Source organism: Mustela putorius, unplaced genomic scaffold, assembly GCF_011764305.1.
Source record: "Mustela putorius furo isolate JIRA1106 unplaced genomic scaffold, ASM1176430v1.1 tig00003988_pilon_pilon_pilon, whole genome shotgun sequence".
NCBI classification, from domain to species: domain Eukaryota; kingdom Metazoa; phylum Chordata; class Mammalia; order Carnivora; family Mustelidae; genus Mustela; species Mustela putorius.
Window position 1 is genome coordinate 1,596,961 of NW_025422127.1, and position 19,696 is coordinate 1,616,656.

Sequence of the window (19,696 nt, forward strand, 5' to 3'; positions counted from 1 at the left end):
ATATACATAATATGTGTTGCATGAAAACATGACCTTTTTCTCTTAGTTTAAATAAACTCCAAGGTACCTGGACTTCTAAAAAAGAAAAAAAAAATCAGGGCACCTGGTGGCTCAGTCGGTTAAGCATGTGGCTCTAGGTTTCAGCTAGGGTCATGATCTCAGGGTCATGGGATCAAGCCCTGAGGCAGACTCTGCACTCAGCAGGGAGTCTGCTTAAAATTCTCTCTCCTTCCCCCTCTGCCTCTCCCTCAGTAGGCACTCTTTTTCTCTCTTAAATAAATAAATTAATTAAATCTTTAAAAGAAATTAAAACAAATTTTAAAAATAAAAAAATCATGGTTCCCAAAGCCACAGAAATGAAAAAATTAGAATATCTCAGTTACTCATTTGCCTTATCCCACATTACACATTAGTCTCAAAATAACTAGTAATATTACCTCCACCAATTACAGAAACAGATACTTTTTTTTTTGCAAGTGCTATACTCATTCTCTTGCCATTTTCTTATGGTTATAATATCTACCTTTTCAGATCATACGGCCATTACATAATATACTTTCTCTTTTAACCTTCATTTAGTCTCAGTTCTACAAGTAAGTAATATTACAGTGTTTACTCAGAGGCCTTATGTTGATATCTCTCCAGACAGTTGGTTGTCTGAATTGTATTCTCCAGTGGATTTCCCTTTTTTTTTTTTTAAGATTTTATTTATTTATCTGACAGAGATCACAGGTAGGCAGAGAGGCAAGCAGAGAGAGAGGGAGAAGCAGGCTCTCCTCTGAGCAGAGAGCCCAATGTGGGGCTCAATCCCAGGACCCTGGGATCATGACCTGAGTTGAAGGCAGGGGCTTTAACCCACTGAGCCACCCAAGTGCCCCTCCAGTGGATTTCTTAGGAAGGGCTCATGGGGACAATATTCTCTGAGTTCCTGCATATTGATATCAGTTTGTCTCTGTCCATTATAGTTAAGGGTTAGTTTGCTTTGGCTTTTCTTAAATATTTAAGAAATATTTTCCTTTTCTTAAATATTTAAAATACATTAACTTTATTTTCTTCCTGCAAAAACATTGTTTTCAGACAAGTCTGAAAAGTATTTAATTTGTCCCTTATGAGTCTATGCTTTTTTTTTTTTAAGATTCTATTTATTTAGGACTTCCTGGGTGGTCCAGTGGGTTAAAAGCTTCTGCCTTTGGCTCAGGTCATGATCCCAGGGTCCTGGAATGGAGTCCCGCATCAGGCTCTCTGCTTAGCAGGGAGCCTGCTTCCCTTCTTCTCTCTCTCTGCCTGCCTCTCTGTCTACTTGTCATCTCTGTCTGTCAAATAAATAAAATCTTTAAAAAAATATTTTATTTATTTATTTATTGGTCATTGAGAGAGAGCACAAGAAGGGAGAGCAGACAGAGTAGGCCAGAGGGAGAAGCAGACTCCCCACTAAGCAAGGAGCCTGATGTGGATGGGATGCCTGGGTGGCTCAGTCTGTTGGGTGTCTGCCTTTGGCTTGGGTCATGATCCAAGGGTCCTGGGATGGAGTCCTGCATCGGGCTTCTTGCTCTGCAGGGAGCCTGCTTCTCCCTCTGCCTGCTGCTCCCCCTGCTTGGACTCCTTCTCTCTTGTTCTCTCTGACAAATAAATAAAATCTTAAAAAAAAAAAAAAGAAAGAAAAAAAGAAAAGGAGCCTAATGTGGGACTTGATCCCAGAACCCTGAGATCATGACCTGAGCCAAAATCAGTCAGTTGTCACCCAGGTGTCCAGAGCCTATGCTCTTTTTGTCTGGTTAAAGGATTTTTTCCCTTAAAGCCTAGGGGTGCCTGAGTGGCTGTCAGTTAAGCAACTGACTGATTTTGGCTCAGGTCATGATCTCAGGGTCGTGAGATCCAGCCACATGTTGGGCTCTGTGCTAGGTGTGGAGCCTACTTAAGATTCTCTCTCTCCCTCTGCGCCACCCTCCACCTGCACCTGCTCTCTCTAATAAATTAGAATATGCCTTGGTCTTGGTCATCATAGGTAAATATTTTAGGTACCTTCTGTGTTCTTTTTTTTCTTGTCAAACAATTTACTTGAGGCAACAACTGAAGTATAATTTTTTTCTTTTTGTTAAGAGAGAGAGCACGCAAGCATCATAGTGGGAGTGGGTGTGGAGGGAGCAGAGGGAAAGGGAGAGAGACACATTTTTTTTCTTTTTAAAGATTTTATTTATTTCACAGAGAGGAAGAGAGAGAGAGAGCACAAGCAAGGGGAGCAGCAGGCAGAGGGAGAGAGAGAAGCAGGCTCCCCACTGAGCGAGGAGCCCAATGTGGGGCTCATTCCCAGGACCCAAGATCATGACCTGAGCCAAAGGCAGACACATAACCGACTGAGCCACCCAGGCACCCAGGGAGACAGGATCTTTTTTTTTTTTTTTTGCTCCAGAATTTTTTTTTTTTTTTTAGGGGGAGAGAGTCTTAAGCAGGCTCCACATGCAGCATGGAGCCCCACAGAGAGCTCAGTCTCATGACTCTGAGATCATGAACTGAGTTGAAAATCAAAAGTCCAACACTTAACCCACTAAGCCACCCAGGTGCCCCCAACTGGAGTGTAATTTAATTCAGCAAGAAATATCACACTTAAAGGGAAAAGAGAGGTAGGGAACCCTTAAATTAAAGTCAAACATTTTTTTCCAAGCCACAGCACTGACATTTTCAAATTGACAAAATAGGTTTGTTTCCATAAAAGAAAATCATGAGTCCAAAGTTTGCCTTTGAAACAGCTTTCCACTTGGTCTCCATTTCTCAAGGCTCAGGGAATGACACTTGTGGCCTTCCTCAGGGACACATAGTCAGTGGTGACATTGAATGGCAGCCTCTGAGTACAGGAAAACTCTTCAGTGGTGCTGAACTCCAGCTTGCTCTGGGGGTCTGTGTAGTTGGCAAGAAGGCCTAAAACATCAGAAGACTTCTTCAATGGTTTAAAGGATGGAGAAGCATCAGTACTGGAGTTGCCATGGCCATGCCCTTTGAGAAGGGAGAATTTGTTTCAAGTTCTTCCAGGTTCTGTTCTTCTTGCCAGCTACTGCGCCACCATGGCCAGAGTGCACAGTTTGGGACCTTAAATGGCAATGGCTTGGCAGCGTTTTCCATAGGTCTTGTGCTGAAATCAGAGGGCACCATTTTATTCTCACTCATGGCTTCCATGCTGATACCCTGCCTAAAGCTGGTGGTAGACACTTTTTTTTTTTCCTGGCACTATAACCCCCAGCACTCCTGCCCTTGTGGGAATGACTGGCCGACCTCTTCTTGCTGTTCTGGGCTATTCTGGGCTGGAAGTAGTGGCCACAACTGAAATTTGAGCCACCAATCCTACCCTCCTTGTATCCTTTAATATTTTTAATTTCAGGAAGATCTTTTTTTTTTTTTTTTAAGGCAGAAGAATATTCTTTTTTTTTTAAATAAAGATTTTATTTATTTATTTGACAGAGAAAGAGAGATCACAAGTAGGCAGAGAGGCAGGCAGAGAAAGAGGAGGAAGCAGGCTCCCTGCCAAGCAGAGAGCCCGATGCGGGACTCGATCCCAGGACCCTGAGATCATGACCTGAGCCGAAGGCAGAGGCTTTAACCCATTGAGCCACCCAGGCGCCCCTCAGGAAAATCTTGAGTAATTTTTTTGTTTGTTTCTTTGTTGTTCGGGTTTTGTTTCATTTTTGTTTTGTTTCTGTCCCTTTGCTTTAGTTTTTTTTTTTTTTTTAATCTTTTTTTTTTTTTTTAAACATTTTATTTATTTGTTTGATAGTGAGAAAGAGAGAGAGAGAGCACACACACAAGTAGGGGGAGCAGCAGGCAGAGGGAGAAGCAGGCCCTCTGCTGAGCAGGGAGCCCGATGCGGGGCTTGATCCCAGGACCCTGGAATCATGACCTGAGCCGAAGGCAGACACTTAACGACTGAGCCACCCAGGTGCCCCTTTAGTTTTTTTTTTTATCAGAGATTTCTATTAACCTGTTAGTGGAGGCCTTGAAAATGCTCAAAGGAAGTTGCCTAAGGAAAAAAAATGTGAGCCAAGAATTGATTTTATTTATTTATTTATATTTTATTTTTTCAGTGTTCCAAGGTTCATTGTTTATGCACCACACCCAGTGCTCCATGCAATCTGTGCCCTCCTTAGTACCCACCACCAGGCTCACCTATCCCTCCCCTCTCCCCTCCAAAACCCTCAGTTTGTTTCTCAGAGTCCACAGTCTCTCATGTCTTGTCTCTCCATCTGATTCACTTTACTTTTCCTTCTCCTAATGTCCTCCATGTTATTCGAGCCAAGGATTTTATATCTTCCTTGTCTGTCTTTACTATTTGTCACTTTTTATTGAAACCTCTTATTTCATTTGTTTTTACTTAAAAATTTTTCCCTTTAATTATTATTTTACTTTTTAAAGATTTTTAAAAATTTTAATTAATTATTTTTAAAAGATTTCATTTACTTATTTATTTTGAGAGAGAGAGAGAGAGCAGGGGGAGAAAAGAGGCAGGGAGAAGAATGGGGAAAGAATCCCAAGCAGACTCCACACTGAGCAACCTGGGGCTTGATCTCATGACCCTGAGATCATGACCTGAGTTGAAACCAAGCATTAGACCCTCAACCAACTGAGGTACCAAGGTACCCCTAATTTAATTTTTTAAAAAGATTTTATTTGTTTGAGAGAGAGAAAGAGAGATGGAAAGAGCACCATAGGGGGAAGGGGAAGAAGGAGAGGGACAAGCAGACTCCCCACTGAGCGGGGTGCCTATCCTGGGGCTTGCTCCCAGGACCCCAAGACTATGACCTGAGTTGAAGTCAGAAGTTCAACCAACGGATTCACCCAGGTGCCTCTTTTTTTTTTTTAATTTATTTTTAATTTATTTTTGGCATAACAGTATTCATTATTTTTTCACCACACCCAGTGCTCCATGCAATCCATGCCCTCACCAATACCCACCACCTGGTACCGCAACCTCCCACCCACCCCCCAATTCAAACACTTCAGATTGTTTTTCGGAGTCCATAGTCTCTCATGGTTCACTTCCCCTTCCAATTTCCCCCAACTCCCTTCTCCTCTCTAACTCCCCATGTCCTCCATGCTATTTGTTATGCTCCACAAATAAGTGAAACCATATGATAATTGACTCTCTCTGCTTGACTTATTTCACTCAGCATCATCTCTTCCAGTCCTGCCCATGTTGCTAAAAAAGTTGGGTATTCATCCTTTCTGATGGAGGCATAATACTCCATAGTGTGTATGGACCACATCTTCTTTATCCATTCTTCCGTTGAAGGGCATCTTGGTTCTTTCCACAGTTTGGCGACCGTGGCCATTGCTGCTATAAACATTGGGGTACAGATGGCCCTTCTTTTCACTACATCTTTATCTTTGGGGTAAATACCCAGGAGTGCAATTGCAGGGTCATAGGGAAGTTCTATTTTTAATTTCTTGAGGAATCTCCACACTATTCTCCAAAGAGGCTGCACCAACTTGCATTCCCACCAACAGTGTAAGAGGGTTCCCCTTTCTCCACATCCCCTCCAACACATGTTGTTTCCTGTCTTGTTAATTTTGGCCATTCTAACTGGTGTAAGGTGATATCTCAATGTGGTTTTAATTTGAATCTCCCTGATGGCTAGTGATGATGAACACTTTTTCATGTGTCTGATAGCCATTTGTATGTCTTCATTGGAGAAGTCTCTGTTCATATCTTCTGCCCATTCATCAAAATCAAAAGCTTCTGCACAGCAAAGGAAACAGTCAAAAAAACAAAGAGGCAACCCACGGAATGGGAGAAGATATTTGCAAATGACAGTACAGACAAAAGGTTGATATCCAAGATCTATAATGAACTCCTCAAACTCAACAAACACAAAACAGACAAGCATATCAAAAAATGGGCAAGTGCCTCTTTTTAATTTAATTTTCAGAAATTTTATATCTAGTGTGGGGCTCCCACTGGATCCCACCCCAGGTTCCGGGATCACACACTCTTCCGAGTGAGCCAGCCAGGGGTCTCAAATCTTGGCATTTTTTGTTTAAAGCTTTTATTTATTTATTTATTTATTTATTTGAGAGAGGGAGAGAGCAGAGACAGTGACAGAGATACTGAGAAAGAGCTTGAGCAGAGAGGAGATGGAGAGGCAGGCTTGTTCCCAGGAACCTGGGACCATGATCTGAGCCAGAGACAGATACTTAACAACTGAGCCACCCAGGTGCCCCATTGCTTTTTATGTGCCTATGCTCTTTTTATGGGCAAATAATATTCAGTTTTCTGGTTATATAAAGTTTTGTTTATCCATTTTTCAGTTGATGGACATTTGGGTTGTTTCCATTGTAGGGGAGGCAAACTTTACCTCTACCCATCTTAGGTTCTCAGCTGGAGCTCTTTAACAAGAAAGATAGATTAACAAGATAAAACAGACAAGTTGTTTTTGTTTTGTTTTAAGATTTTATTTATTTATCAGAGGGGGGGGGGAGAGCGAACACAGGCAGACAGAATGGCAGGCAGAGGCAGAGGGAGAAGCAGGCTCCCCGCCGAGCAAGGAGCCCGATGCGGGACTCGATCCCAGGACGCCGGGATCATGACCTGAGCTGAAGGCAGCTGCTTAACCAACTGAGCCACCCAGGCGTCCCAAAACAGACAAGTTTTTAACACATGCAGCACTCATTAGAGGGGAGGAACCTCAATGAAGAGTAATTCAAAGTGGTGGCTTAGAACCTGTAATATAGCATCTTCAACAAAGAGCAAGAAATCTATGGGAAAATGACAAGAGAGGACAAAGGAAAAGAGTTTTTCACTTCTAGGGGCAGCAAATGGTGGGAAGGTAAACATATGGGAGGACACTAATGGAGTGAGGATTGTTTGCTGATTTCTCTGGTGCCATTTCTGGGCTGATAAGAGTCTAGAGCATCTCCAGTAAAGAATTTATATTCTGCCTTTAGGCAGAAAAGAAGGGGAGAGAGAGAGCTTTTTATGTGTTTGCTGCTTCTTAATTGCCTTTAGTTCAAAATAACTTCATGTCAAAGAGGTATATTTTGGGGTGACATTTTGGTTTCCTTCACTATCTTTTAGCTATTATGAATAATGCTGCTATAAACATTCATGCACAAGTTTTTGTGGAGAGCCGTGTTTTCATTTCTCTTGGGTATATAATCATGAATGGAATTGCTGAGTCATTTTATTTACTCTGTTTCGATTAATGGACATAGTCTTCAGGATGTGCTAAATGGTAGTCCCACCTGTAATCTGTTATTGAATCCTGGACAACACACATTGCCAACTGGGCCATGTACAGCGAAGAGAGGCCAGTGCAATAGAGAAGGGATTGTTAATCAAGTCACCTGAAGAATAAGGGGAAGATGCGCAGACATCTAGCTGGAGAAAGGAAAACTAAAGGGGAAAGAAGGGACATATTCGAAGATCTAAAGGGTTGTTATATAAAAGGGTGATCAACCAGAGGTAGAACTAAGTGTACTAGGTAGAAGTTGCAGAGAGATATAACTGGTCTGAAGATTTTCCTCCCTCCCTCCCTCCCTTCCTTCTTTCTTTCCTTCCTTCTTTCCTTTTTCCTTCCCTCCTTCTTTCCTTTCCAATTATTTTATGTTTTGATTACATAAAACATGAATAAAACATAAAAAGTACAAAAAATGTACAATGGCATCTTGCATTCAGTTTCCCTTCATATAGGCAGTTTCTTATATATCCTTTGAGATATATAAACAGACTTTTAAATTTTTTAAGGATTTTATTTTTATGTAATCTCTGTACTCAATGTGGGGCTAGAACTCTCATCCCCAAGGCTAAGGCTGTTCCATATGATCCAGCCAAGCACCCCAGATTTTCTAATTTTACAAGAAGAAATTTAGTTTGCTCTAAAAGAGAGTAAAAACATTTCTAACTTAAAAAAAATTTTTTTTGAGGGGCACCTGGGTGGCTCAGTGGGTTGGGCCTCTGCCTTCGGCTCGGGTCATGATCTCGGGGTCCTGGGATTGAACCCCGCGTCAGGCTCTCTGCTCAGTGGGGAGCCTGCTTCCCCCCACCTCTCTGCCTACTTGTGATCTCTCTCTGTCAAATAAATAAATAAATACAATCTTTAAAAACATTTTTTTTTATTTTACTATGCCCCAATCCTATGATGGCTATCTCAGGCATTTGCTATCCTGGAGATATTAAGGAGAAATACACAAATGGTCATCTATGAATCTTTTTTTTTTTAAGATTTTGTTTATTTATTTGACAGAGAGAGATCACAAGTAGGTAGAGAGGCAGGCAGAGAGAGAGAGAGGGAAGCAGGCTCCCTGCTGAGCAGAGAACCCAATGTGGGACTCGATCCCAGGACCCTGAGATCATGACCTGAGCTAAAGGCAGCGGCTTAACCCACTGAGCCACCCAGGCTCCCCTCATCTATGAATCTTATGGGGTATTTTTCTCTTGCAGTTTATTTGTTGAAGACACTTAATTGTTATCCTATAGAATTTCCCATTTATAGATTTTGCTGGTAGAATTTTCTGCATTCTGGATTTTGCTGTGTGTTGTCTTTCCTTTGTTTTATGAATTTCTTGCAAATTGGTATTGGATTGAGAGGAAAAGATTCAGACTTGATTTTTTTAGTAAGCCTACCTCATAGAAGGTGATGAGTTTCTTACATCAGGAGCTATATAATATGTGGTTATCTCTTTTTGTGATGTTAGCAACTATTATTGTCCAAAATTCTGGTATTCTCATTGTATCATTTCTTCTTCATGTATTAGCTGCCATACTATTTTTTTTTTTAAGATTCATTTAATCTTAAATGAGTGAGGAGGGGAGGGCCAGAAGGAGAGAATTGTCAGGCCGACTTCCTGCAGACCACAGAGCCTGACTCAGGACTCGGTCTTGCAATCCATGAGATCATGACCTGAGCCAAAACTAAGAGTTGGACACTGAATTGACTGAGCCACCCAGGCACCCCAGCTGTCATAATTTTATAATGAAGAACTTCCCCTCAGAGTAGTAGTTGGCAAGGCAAGATAAATTTTTGTTACTTGGGCCCCTGGGTGGCTCAGTGGGTTAAGCCTCTGCCTTCGGCCCAGGTCATGATCCCAGGGTCCTGGGATCGAGCCCCACATCGGGCTCTCTCCTTGACAGGGAGCCTGCTTCTCCCTCTCTCTCTCTGCCTGCCTCTCTGCCTACTTGTGACCTCTCTGTCTCTCTCTGTCAAATAAACAAATAAAATCTTTATAAAAAAAATTTTTTTTGTTACTTTATCCAGAGTTTTCAGAATAGTGGGTTGTTTCCCTATCATCTTACATGACTAGTATTTTTTTAAAAGTAACATTATGAATTCATGGATTTAAATCTATTTAAGGTGTTCCATTGTGGTTATTATTCCTGTCAAATTGGGATGGTTACACTGGGAGCTTCTTCAGTTTGGCTCTTGAGTTCTTTTGATAACACCTTAGTAGTCAGGCACCTGGGTGGCTCTGTGGGTTAAGCCTCTGCATTCGGCTCAGGTCATGATCTCAGGGTCGTGGGATCAGTCCCGCCTCGGGCTCTCTCCTCCTCGGGGAGCCTGCTTCCTCCTCTCTCTCTGCCTGCCTCTCTGCCTGCTTGTGATTTCTCTCTGTCAAATAAATAAAATCTTAAAAAACAAAACAACCTTAGTGGTCTTTGATAGTTTCTCCCATTCTCTCTTCAACCCACTATAAATTAAGTGTAATCCCCATCATGTGAGACAATATGTCTTGTTAAGGTCATCAAACACCTCCTTATGTGGTCAAATCCCTGCTCAACTCTCAATCTTCAAGTTTTTTTGCCCTCCTAGTAGTTTTTGTGCCTGCTTATTAGGTCTTCTTTGCTTATCTTCTGAAACCATCTTCTTTTCTGGTTTTCCTCCTACTTCACTGAACACGGGCTTTCTGTCCTCTTTGCTGGATCTTCCCCTCTTCCTAAGATCAAACTCTAAGACCAAGGACCAAACTCTAGAACCCTCCATTGTTTAGAGGTTAAAAAGAAGAAGAAGATATAGCAAAGGAAGAGCAAACTAAGCCAAAGTCTAGCAGAAGTAAGGAAATAATAAGTACTAGAGCAGAGCTAGAGAATAGAAAAATAATGAGAAATGAAACCTGAAGTTGGTTCTCCGAAAAGAACAAAACTAACAAACCTTAGCTAGCCTAAGAAAAAAAAGAGACACAAATAACTAAAAATCAGAAGTAAAAGTGGAGATACTGCCAAACTTACAGAAATAAAAAAGACTGTGAGAGAATACTATGAACAATTTTACACCAACAAATTGGATTATCTACATGAAATGGGCAAATCCCTAGAAACACAGGAATTACTAAAACCAACTCAAGCAGAAATTAAAAATCTGAACAGACCTATAACAAGTAAAGATAATGAATCAGTAACCAAAAACTTCCCAACAAAAATAAAGTCCAAGACCAGATGGCTTCACTGGTGAACTATACCAAACATTTTTTTAAAAGATTTTATTTATTTATTTGAGAGAGAGCGAGAGCACAAGCAGGGGGAGTGGAGGAGGGAGAGGGAGAAGCAGGCTACACGCTGAGCAGGGAGCCAAATGTGGGGATCCATCCCAGGACCCTGGGATCATGATCAGAGCCAAAGGGAGATGCTTAAGTAACTGAACCACCCAGGAACCCCTGAGTTCTACCAAAAATTTTAAGAATTAATACCAATCCTTTCAAACTTTAAAAAAAAGAAAATAAAAGAGGAGGAGGGGGAATGTGCTAACTCATTCCATGAAGCCAACATTACCTTGACACAAAAATCAGAAAAAGACATCCCAAGAAAAAAAATTATAATTCAGTGTCATTCAGTTTCTTTACAATACTGTACAATCATCACCTCTATCTAGTTCCAAATAATTTTCATCACCCCATAATAAAACCCCATATTCATGAAGTAATCACTCCCTTTATTCCCCTACCTCCAGTCCCTGGCAGCTATCATTTTTTCATTTTTTGTGGATTTACCTATTCTGAATCATTTATATAAATGGAATCATACAATATGTTATCACGTATGTCTGGCTTTCTTTCACTCAATACAATGTTTTTGAGGTTTAGTCACATTGTAGGATGTAACAATTGTTTATTTTCTTTTTTTAAAAGATTTTTAATTTATTTATTTTACAGAGAGACAGAGAGTTTACAAGTAGGCAGAGAGGCAGACAGAGAGGGAGGGGGAAAGGAAGCAGGCTCTCCACTGAGCAGAGAGTCTGATGCCGGGCTTGATTCCAGGACCCTGAGATTATGACCTGAGCTGAAGGCAGAGGCCCAACCCACTGAGCCACCTAGGCGCCCCCAATTGTTTATTTTCTAAGACAGTAGAAAACTTTCAATATTTTGCCCTTAGATGTATACGATATTTGCTGTAGGTTTTTGGTAGATACCCTCTATCAAAAAAAAAAAATTTTTTTTTTTTTTTTGGTCAGAAAGAGAGAGAAAAAGCACACAAGCAGGCAGAGAGGCAGGCAGAAGTGGAGAGAGAGGCAGAGAGAGAGGCAGGCTCGCGCCGAGCAAGAAGCCTGATGCGGGACTCGATTCCAGGACCCCGGGATCATGACCTGAGCCAAAAGCAGCGGCTTAACCCACTGAGCCACCCAGGCGTCCCATCTATCAAAAATGTTTAAAGTCTTATCCATTTCTAGTTTGCTAATAAGTTTTTTAATCATCAGTGGTTGTTGAATTTTATCAAATACTTTTTCTGCAACTATAGAGAGGATTACATGATTTTTCTCTTTTATTCTGTTAATGTGGTAAATTGTATTGTTTGGTTTTCCAATGTTAAACCACACTGGAATTACTGAAATAAAGTCAAGCTGATTATAATGTTTCTTAATGTCTTTTAACATATTGATAGATCCTATTTGCTATTATGTGTGGGATTTTCACATCAAAGTTTATGAGAAAGGACTCTGTACTTGCCCTACTTTATAATTTAAATTTATATTTAAATTATATATAATTCGGGCGCCTGGGTGGCTCAGTGGGTTAAGCCGCTGCCTTCGGCTCGGGTCATGATCTCAGGGTCCTGGGATCGAGTCCCGAATCCGGCTCTCTGCTCAGCGGGGGGGGGTGCTTCCTGGGGGGGTGCTTCCTCCTCTCTCTCTCTCTGCCTACTTGTGATGTCTCTCTGTCAAATAAATAAATAAATAATCTTTAAAAAAATATATAAAAAAAATAAATTATATATAATTCAAATTTTTCTTCAGGTTATATTGTCTCAAGATGAACTGGAAATTTTCTTTTTCTCTATTATCTAGAAAAGTTTTTGTAAGATTGGTGTTATTTCTTCCTCAAATGTTTGGAATAATTCACTAATACATCCATCTGGGTTTATAGTTTTCTTTATGGGAAATCTTTAAATTATGTATTCAGTTTACTTACCAGATATAGGACCATTCAGAACTTTCTATTACTTCTTTGATCAATTTAGGCAAGTTTTGTTTTCCTAAGAAGATATCTGTTTCAAGTAAATTTTAAATTTTACTTATTTATTTTCTTTTTTTTTTTTTAAGATTTTGTTTACTTGACAGAGACACCGAGAGGAGGAACACAACCAGGGGGAGTAGGAGAGGGAGAAGCAGGCTTCTCACTGAGCAGGGAGCCTGATGCAGGGCTTGATCTCAGGATGCTGGGATTATGACCTGAGCTGAAGGCAGATGCCCAACAACTGAACCACCCACTCCTAAATTTTATTTATTTTTAAAAGATTTTATTTTTAAGTAGGGGCACCAGGCTGGTTCAATCCGTAGAGCGTATGAATCTTGATCTCAGTGTTGTGAGTTTGAGCTCCACCTTCGGTGTAGAGATTACTTAAAAATAATTTTAAGATTTTATCTTTAGAAAATAAACCTTTCAGAAAACATGGAGTTGTTCCTTTGGCCACAAACATGTGAATCTAAAAGAAATATGATATTGTAGACATTAAGAAAATGGGCACTATTCATAAAGGAACATTGCAAGGGGCGCCCAGGTGGCTCAGTCAGATGAACGTCTACTTTCTGCTCAGGTCAAGAGGAATCGAGCCCCATATGGGGCTTCCTGGTCTGTGGGGAGTCTGCTTGTCCCGGCTCCTCCCGCTTGTGCTCTCTCTCTGTCAAATAAATAAATTGAATCTTTAAAAAAAAAAAAAAAAAAAGGAAAGAAAGAAAAAGAAAAAAGGAAACACCCCACAAATGTTACCATGGCAAAACCAGAGAAGTCTATGATGTTACCCAGCATGCTCTGCATTGTTGTAAGCAAACAAATTAAGGGCTAGATTCTTGTCAAGAGAATTAATATACATATTGAGCATAATAAGCACTCTAAGAGCTGAGACAGTTTCTGGAAATGTGTGAAGGTAAATGATCAAGAAAGAAGCAAATGAAAAAAGTACTTGGGAAGCACCCGCTTGTGCTACCCAGAGAAGCATACTTCGTGAGAACAAGTGTGGAAAGGGGACTGGGCTGCTGGAACCCATTCCTTATGAATTCATCACAGGTGTATGAAGAAGAAAAGACCACTGAACTGTGGGGGGAAAAAAAGGCAAAAGTAGTAGTCCCCATCATATCTTCATTTAATCCACCAATCCGGCCCCTACAAAAACCAGGTACTGGAGGATATTTGTGAACCACTATATAATTCAGCCAAGTAGTAGCCCTAATTGCAGGTGCTTTGCCACACATGGTATCATTGCTAGAGCAGATTAGCAGGGGCCCAAGTACCTGGTATGCAACCCTTGATCCGCAAATGCATTCTTTTCCATCCCTATCAGAAAGAAAAGAAACCCTTCACGTTCACTTGTAAAAGGCAACACTGTACACTTACAGTCTTACCCCAGGGCTCTGTTTATTCTTCTGCTCTCTGTCATTAAATGATTTGAAGAGAGCTAACCGGCTAGACATCTCTCACAGATCCCAGATGGATCTGCTACGTTGATAACATCATGCAACATGGACTGGTTGAGCAGGAAGTGGCAAGTATGTCACGTGCCTTGGTACAACACTTGCTCTACAGAGGGTGAGACATTAACCTTTTTTGCCAGGCAAAAATAAATAAATAAATAAACCGAAAGTAAATTGGGGTTTTAATATGTGATAAAATTCTAAAATGAAAAAATGTTTTTGAAGATTTTATTTATTTATTTGACAGAGATCACAAGTAGGCAAAGAGGCAGGCAGAGAGAGAGGGAGAAGCAGGCTTCCTGCTAAGCAGAGAGCCCGATACGGGGTTCAATCCCAGAACCCTGGGATCATGACCTGAGCGAGCTGAAGGCAGAGGCTTAACCCACTGAGCCACCCAGGCACCCCTATTCTCTTAATTAAAAAAATGGGGGGTTGACTGGCTGGATTAGCCGGTGGGACATGCAACTATTGATCTCAGGGTCATGATGAGTTCAAGACCCATGCTGGGCCTGGAGCCTACTTAAAATAAAAAATTTTTAAATGTAACGCGTGATAAAATTCAAGGCAAAAAATTATGGGGCCACGGCACCTGGGGTGGCACAGTGAGTTGAGGATCAAACTCTTCATTTTGACTCCAGTCATGACCTCAAGGTCCTAGAATCAAGTCCCAAATCAGGCTCTCTGCTCAGTGGAGAGCCTGCTTCTCCCTCTCCCTCTTCCTGTTCCTCTGCCTACTTGTGCTCTCTCTCTCTGTCAAATAAATAAAAACCTTAAAAAAAAAAAAAAAGATTCTCTCTCCTTCTGCTCCTCCCCCCCAAATAAATAAGACTTTAAAAAATATGTGGGACCAAAGAGAGAGTATTATATAATGATAAAACAAAGAAAATATAACTAACATAAATGTGCTTGGCAATATAGGCTCAAAATACATAAATAGTAAAAGTTTGGGGCATGTGGCTGACTCAGTGAATAGAGCATGAGACTCTAGATCTTGGGGTTGTAACTTTGAGCCCCACATTGTGCACAGAGATTACTTAAAAATAAAATCTTTAAGGGTGATTTGGTCGCCCTAACCAACTCTTAATTTTGGCTCAGGTCCTGATCTCAGGATTGTAGGATCAGCTGCGAGTCAGGCTCTAAGCTGGGCATGGAGTCTGTTTAGGATTCTCTCTCTCTCCCTCTCCCTCTGTTGTCCTCACCCTCTCCCTTTTGAAGAAGAAGTAAAAAGGAAGAAGAAGGGGGAAGAGGAGGAAGAAGAAGAAGAAGAGGAGGAGGAGGGGAAGGAGGAGAAGAAGAAGAAGAAGCGGAAGAGTTTAAAACCAAGTAGATAGGGGTGCTGGATGGCTCAGTGGGTTAAGCCTCTGCCTTCTGCTCGGGTCATGATCCCAGCATCCTGGATCGAGCCTGGCGTCGGGCTCTCTGCTCTCTCCTCTCTCTCTCTCTGTGCCTGCCTCTCCCCCAACCTGAGATCTCTGTCTGTCAAATAAATAAATAAAATCTTAAAAAAAAAAAAATCAAGATCAGGGGCACCTGGGTGGCTCAGTTGGTGATCCTGGGGTCCTGGGATCGAGCCCCACATGGGGCTCCCTGCTCAGTGGGGAACCTACTTCTCCCTCTTCCTCTGCTGCTCTGCCTGCTTGTGCTCTCTCGCTCTCTCTGTCAAATAAATAAATAAAAGGAAAAAAGGTAAAAAAAAAAAAAAACAAATCAAGATCACAAGCCATAAGAAGTAAAATCGATTAGATTATACCAAAAAACAGGATATCTGTCCAATAAACAATATTGACAGAGTTAATAATAAAAGTTGGGAAAAGATATTTGCAATGTCTAAAATCAACAAAGGACTAATATCTAAACTTACAATTAACTGATGCAAATCAATAAAAAATTTGGGAATCCTTTGGGCGCTTGGTTGGCTCAGTTGTTAGGCGTCTGCCTTCAGCTTGAGTCAAGATCCTGGGGTCCTGGTACTGAGCCCCGCATAGGGCTCCCTGCTCAGTAGGAGGCCTACTTCTCCCTCTCCTACTCCCCCTGCTTGTGTTTTCTTCTCTAGCTGTTTGTCCGTCAAATAAATAAAATCTTAAAAAAAAAAAAAATGAGGTGCCTAGGTGTCTCAGTTGGCTAAGCATCTACCTTCAGCTCAGGTCATGAGCCTGGGGTCCTGGGATTGAGCCCCGCATCAGGCTTAGACTCCCTGCTCCATGAGGAGTCTACTTCTCCCTCTCTCTCTGCCCCTCTCCCCGCTCATACGCTCACCTGTGAGCTCTCTCTCTCTCTCCCAAATAAGTAAATAAAATATTTTTAAAAATAGGAATTCCTATAGAAAAATTGGCAAAGGAAAACAAAGAGACAATTCATAAAAGAGAAAAACCAAAAGTAAGAATAAATTTAAGATGTCAAACATATTATTAATTAAAGAAATTCAAGGAGATATTTTAAATTCATGGCAAATGAGAAAATTGGAAACCTGAATAACATTAAGTGTTGTCAAGCAAGAAAGTTGAGATATAGAAATCCCACCATTGATGGTGTGACATTCCAGAGAGCGTGGAGCTCAAAATGCACATGAAATTACCACAGAACTAAAGGAGAAATGTCCACATGCAGCATCACTTGAAGTAGTAGGAAGCTGAAGGCACTTACTGGAGTAGTGAACAAATAAAAGCATAGGGATCCACACAATAGTATATCTTGCAGCAGTTAGGAGCAAAGGACTAGAAAGCCATGACATCAAAGAAAGTTTGTTTTTACTTATTTACTTATTTATTTTTATTTTTAAAGGTTTTTTTTTTGTTTTGTTTTGTTTTTGGACAAACAGAGATCACAAGCAGGCAGAGGGGCAGGCAGAGAGAGAGGAGGAAGCAGGCTCCCTGCTGAGCGGAGAGCTGGATGAGGGGCTCCATCCGAGAACCCTGACACCGTGACCCAAGCCAAAGGCAGAGACTTTAACCCAAAGAGCCACCCAGGTGCCCCTAATTTTATTTTTTTTTAAAGATTTGTTTATATATTTTCAAAGAGAGAGAGCGTGTACGCACGAACCGGGGGAATGGCAGGCAGAAGGAAAAGTAGGCTCCATACCGAACAAGGAGCCGGATGTGGGACTCGATCCCAGTACCCCAGATCATGATCTGAGCCAAAGGCGGATACTTTAACTGACTAAGCCACCCAATTGTCCCGGAAGTTTATTTTATTTTTAAGGTGGCAGATATTACTGCACATTTGTATGCTAATGTGAAAGATCTAGTAGAAAATTTGATAATATAGGAGAAAGGGAAGAAGAAATAGACTGAGATACAGAACTGATACCTATAGACTGAGGTATAGGAAGGTGGGCATGGTGGTGAGGGATGGAAATGGGAGGGGACAGTTGGCTTAAACAGAAACAAGAATGATTCATTGTAACAAGATGAAGTCCCAGTATGTAAAAGAACATGGAGGTAAATTGGCCAGATTGGTGGTAGAAAGATAACTATGTTTTCTTTTGATTATTTCTATTTTCACAGTAAAATAAGAATCAGTCATTAGCTAAGAGTAAGGAAAGATAAGGGATGCTAGAAAGATAAGGCAGAGACCTGTTGTAAATAGTCTCCCTTTCTTCATTTATGCAGTGAGGGCAGCACCTAACACAACTGGCCACGTAAGTGTGTCAGCTTTATCCACTTTATCCAGTGTTCATATCCCTGATTCTTAGCATGATGTCTCTCTAAGTATAAGAATATATACCAGTAAACACACCCTGGGATCTAGTTGGAGAGGGAGAAAGTGGGGTTGCTCATAGAGGGAATAAATAGAAGTAGCATTCATTGAATGCTTTTTTTTTTTTTTTTAAGATTTTATTTATTATTTGACAGAGCCAGTGAGAGAGGGAACACTAGCAGGGGGAGTGAGGGAGAATCAGGCTTCCTTCTGAGCAAGGAGCCCGATGAGGGGCTCGATCCTAGAACCCTAAGACCCTAAGATCATAACCTGAGCTGAAGGCAGACACTTAACAACTGAGCCACCCAGGAGCCTCAATCATCTGCCTTCAGATCAAGTCATGATCTCAGGGCTCTGGGGTTGAGCCCAAGGTCCAGCTCCCTGCTCAGCAGGGAATCTGCTTCTCCCTCTCCCTCTGTCACCTGCCTTGTGCCTGCTCTCTCTCTCTCAAATAAATAAATAAAATCTTTAAAAAATTCATTTATTTTATTTATTTGAGAGAGGGAGGTGGAGAGGGGGAGGGAGAAAGAACCTGAAGCCAACTCCACATTGAGCCAGAAGGGTAGCTGGATCCCACCACCTGGAGATCATGATTGGAGAGGAAACTGAAAGTTGGTGGATTAGCAGACTGAAACAACCAGGTGCCCCTCATTGAATGCTTTTTTTTTTTTATTGAAGGCTTCTTAAAGGACCAGCATGACACTGTAGTTAAGAGCTCTACTAGCCTTTTCTCACTGCATTCTAACAACAACCTTATAGATTGATAGAACTGTTTTACAAAGAAACTAAAGAGGGTTTTCTCTTTCATAACCAGAACCTTGAACATCAGGTGGGTGCTTAATAAAAGGAAAGGCCCCTGAAAATGCTCAGTTAGCTGATGAGAACTTGATTCTGAGCAGATGAAGCTCCAGTCTCTGTGATGGAAGAAACCTGCAACGAACCCTGAGCTCCCTCTCCTGATACATCTGATTCACTGTCAGGGAGTGGGTGACCTTGAAAGATCCACCCATTTCCAGTTCTGCAAAATCAAGTGATGTTGCCTACCCCACCTGAACTGGGTTTATGTTAAGTGAAATATCTATCTAAGTTTGGGGAAACGTTTGCAAATGAAGTGATATATGTATGTATATGTTAATGTTTCCCTGTTGATATTACTATTATGACTGTTATGCAAGCGTCCAGGGCAAGGCCAAGGCCTGAGGGCAAAGGTAAGGTAAGCCTCCCGTAGAGAATGGGCGCTCTGGGTGCATATCAATATAGAACAAGTTTATAAAGAATTCTAGGCGGAAGCCCTGTCTCAATAGGGGCGAAATCTTTCTCCTTCAAAGTCTGGGTCTCGGGCTGGAAACTGGAGGAAATATATAATTAGGGTCTCTGGATTTCAGGCTCATCCGGAATGCCAATCATAGGGATCTGAAATGCGACGCCGTGTGGGGCCTCACTGCCGCCCGTTGGGCACCAGGGGGCGCCCATCGGAACCGTCCGGAGGCTGGCCGGGTTTGGGGCAGCCAAGCCATTCGCGTTGAGCGTGGGACATCAGGATCTGGGAACTGGTGCTGGAGGTGCCAAGTGTCCGTGCCGTTCGTGGACGCAGTCTCTGCTGCCCTCTTTGAGCCTCCCCTTTCCAGCGCGAGCCGGGGCTTGGAAGGCGCCCGAAAAGGCGTGAGCGCCTGTAGTGGGGACGGTGTAGCCGGTGTGGGTCCGCGTTAAAGCGGCGGGAATTCCGGCCGCCCCGACGGCTCGGTGACTCGTGTGGAAGGGAAGGCAGCTGTTCTCCCAGGCGGCCGTCGGGGGCAGCAGAGGGGACCGCGACAGGTGCGGGAGCCCCTCCCGCGGTGGAAGTGAAAAGGCGGGCTTCGGGACTGTTCCCAGGCTGGAAACCGCCCCCGCCCCCCGCCCTGAGCCAAATCCCCCGGAGAGGCCGGGCCGGCGCCGGGTCTGGAGGAGGAAGTTGCCGGAGACAGTGCGATTTCACGCGGTCTCTGGGGCTCGGGTTCCTCGGCAGGGTAGATGAATTATGGGGTTTCGAAGGGTTTCCGGGGAAACTGAGGTGGCCTAAGAATGAGGCAAACACCTTTCTCCTCAAACACACACACACACACACTCACTCACATTCAGAG

General features: G+C 42.2%; 1 pseudogene; it reads right to left on the reverse strand.

Annotated features, from left to right (window-relative positions):
- Positions 1-2,776: 2,776 nt before the first annotated feature.
- On the reverse strand, positions 2,777-6,351 carry LOC101680149 (annotated as a pseudogene).
- Between the last annotated feature and the right edge of the window lie 13,345 nt (positions 6,352-19,696).